Source organism: Homarus americanus, unplaced genomic scaffold (assembly GCF_018991925.1).
Source record: "Homarus americanus isolate GMGI-L3 unplaced genomic scaffold, GMGI_Hamer_2.0 scaffold44989, whole genome shotgun sequence".
Lineage (NCBI taxonomy): Eukaryota > Metazoa > Arthropoda > Malacostraca > Decapoda > Nephropidae > Homarus > Homarus americanus.
Window position 1 is genome coordinate 1 of NW_024736192.1, and position 3,433 is coordinate 3,433.

General features: G+C 33.7%; 1 long non-coding RNA gene across 1 annotated transcript; it reads right to left on the reverse strand.

The window, feature by feature from the left end:
- Positions 1–287: 287 nt before the first annotated feature.
- Positions 288–1,387, reverse strand: LOC121872107. Its single transcript, XR_006090028.1, has 2 exons — positions 1,123–1,387; positions 288–828 (listed from the first exon to the last, which is right to left on the reverse strand). It is a non-coding gene; the product is annotated as an uncharacterized LOC121872107 (long non-coding RNA).
- Between the last annotated feature and the right edge of the window lie 2,046 nt (positions 1,388–3,433).

Here is a 3,433-nt window from a genome sequence, read left to right on the forward strand (position 1 = left end):
AAAATTATACTGTATTTCATTCTTAAATGTAAAAAATGGCAACAAATAACAGTAGTTGTATTATTATTTCACAACGATGTGGTGACCCATGTCAAATTGTGTAGTTTAAGATGCAAACAGTTGCAATATTTTTTATTGTTTCAATTTCTCAAATATGTTTTATGTAAGGGTTTTTTGTTTCACAAACTTTAGTGCCTTTGGTATTTAGTAGTATTAAAAGTATACTGTATTGGAATCAAATTTGCTCAAGGATATAGTACATATATTATTAAGGTAAAAGAAAGCCATTTAATTTCTATAAAGAAGTTTATTTTTTTATGTACAGAATATTGAAAATAAAAGTTAAATCAATGTACGCTTTATTCGCATTACCTCTGTATACTGCACTAAAAAGTACTATTTAAACATAGAGGAAAATTGTATTGGTGAATTGATATTTGATTTTAATTCATCAAGTAAACCAATTACGGACTACATTGACTCGGACTGCTTGGCCTGTCCCTGCTACAGCTTCAGCTGTATCACCAAGTACATATTGAAAGGTTCCATTGGCGTAAAATCTTAAGGCAACTAACACTTGCGTGTGTATGGGAACAGCATGAGATCTTCTCGTTCTACGCCTTAAAAATGGATCTAAATCTTCACACAGTCTTAGAATTTCACATCGAGGAAACCTATAACTAATTAGATTTTCATCGCTTATATTTATGGGATCCAAAGGGTCCCGATACCTTCGTTCACGTAGTAAAGCTCGATCATGCAGATAAGCTACAACAAGATCCATTGCAGGGTAACTGGAAAATGAGGTCCAAGTGTTACAGGATCAATCTGCAGGACAAAAAATTATGCAATGGTTTAGAAGTTTGTTACAGTATTGTTTTTATGTTGATACTAACTAATTCAAAGTTTTATCATTAGGCCTAGAATAGAAGGGTTATGCCTGTGAAAAACAAAAATTACGGCCTTAAGGTTTTGCCTGGCTCTTAGGGGTAAAATACTGAAAAATGCACGTGTTAAAATCTCTATTCATTTAAAATTGAAAAAAATTGTTCATTATTCAAGTAAATAAGGGTGTTAAAAACATTTAAAAGACATCCTCTTGCCTCAAAGTCTGTCACATACTCGCATTTGAAACTGATTTCTGGTAGGAACAGCAGCCTTCTCCGTTAGCCGGAATCCTTGAAACCCAGAACTTTCTGAAAGCCGTAATTGAAATTTTATCTAAAATTAATTCCCAAAGCATGATTTTGCAGGAAACTTACGGCTTAGGTAAATGACTTTCAGAGAGGCACATTTTCCTGAAAACTATGAGGAAAGTTTCCCAGATAACCGAGAAAATTCTGGAGATGGGGGATATATTTCCGGGTTCGAGAGATGATGTAATGGGCAATTGTAGGAACTACCAAGGAAATTTTTCCATTACCATAAACATTCTGGGGATGAGGGATATTTTCTTGATTTGTGATAACTGTCTTGTTAACGGGAAAACACCCATTCATTCACGGTAGTGCTCTTCACCAATTGTTCAGGCTAACAGAGATCTCACAGTATTTGGTGTTTTACCCCACTAGAATTTAGGTAAATAATCCCTTGCATAATGTTGGCCTGTGACAAGACACAAAAGCTATACTAAGATAGCCTTATTCTGGGCAAATTCAAATAAATTGGTTAATGATAGTATAGCCTTGCCTAACCTAAATGACAAATCACTTCTCTTAAATTACTCATTTAGCCTAGACCCTGGTGTTTTCCTTTCAATGTTGGGAACATTTGGTCTGAATTGTCTTCAAGTTCATACAAAAAACAACAATTTAAAACCTGAAAATATATCGGATTAGCCGTAAATTTTCTTAAATTAATACTCTACCTATGATAATGTTCAAGGAAAGTCTGGAACTAGGCCTAAGGTAGCTGCTAGACAAAGTGTCTCACTGACGGCCTGACGCTCACCAAAAACCATGTACACATTCTCTAACCTAACATACCATAACATAACATAACATAACCAAACCAAACCTATCTAACCTATACCCTATTAGTATAATTTCTTATTTAAATAATCCTCATGTTCTAACTAAATTAAGTAGGCCCCATGTTTAAACATTTATTTGCCTAAGACTGAAAAAGCAGTTATATAGGCACCTATTAATCAAGTTAATTGCAATCCATATTTTACACCTAATATCATTTAATTTTCGCTAGCCTATGGAAATTTATCGCCTTTCATGTTATCATAAGCCATACACATAAGAAAATAGGCTAAGGCTATTGGTTGAATATTAGAAAAACAAGGCGAAGTCTTGGCGGAATGTTCACTTGACCTCATATTTGGCTTTCATTACTGAGGGATATTTACGGCTATACAACATTAATAAGTTCTATCTGCAAGTTTACTCAGTCACAAAACATATTTTTACCCTAAGTGTGAACAATACAAACCTTCTATTTTGGTAAGAAATACTTTATAATGTGTAAGAAGACAAAAGATGCGTCTCTTCCAAACTGAGACAAACACAAACACTCAAGCCGCTTATTATACAACAAAAAAGTTACGAAAAAGACAAAAGTGAAATATTATATTTCAGTATGTTGATGTACAACACATTTTCTTCTTTATCCTATGATAAAACAAGTCTAACAAGCATTATTACAACATATATTATTATTATTTTCTATACAATCGGGAATTAGTCACTACTACATCCGGGTTGAGAGTGTTACACAACCTCGGGAGCTGGTGTAAGTTACTTGCGCTAACTTACGGAGTTCGATGTCAAATATTGGTTTTGAGTATACCATCTGTGTTTTGAGTATGCCATCTGTGTTTTGAGTATACCGATCTGAGACTGTAAGTCCAGTTACGGAGTAAACAAAGACATACAGTCCCATAAATGTTTTTGAGTATCCGGCCCCATGATTATAACAACCACGACCATGATTATAACAACCACGATTATCAATATAACACCCACGACTATGATTATAGCAACCACGACCATGATTATAACAATCACGACTATTATTAGAACAATCACGACTATGATTATAACACCCACGACAATGATTATAATAACCAATTTAATTACGATTATAACAACTAATGACCATTATTGCAACAAACCAATAAGATGATTATAAATAACTAATGCATTCATGATTATAACAACCACGACCATTAGTATAACAATCACGACCGTGATTATAACAACCACGACCATGATTATAACAACCACGACCATGATTATAACAACCACGACCATTTTTATAACAACCAAACTATGATTATAACAACTCAATGCACTATGATTATAACCACCACGACCATGACAACATCCAATTTAATTATGATTATAACAACCAATGACCATTATTATAACAACTAACGACCATGATTATAACACACACCACCATGATTATAACAACTACGACTATG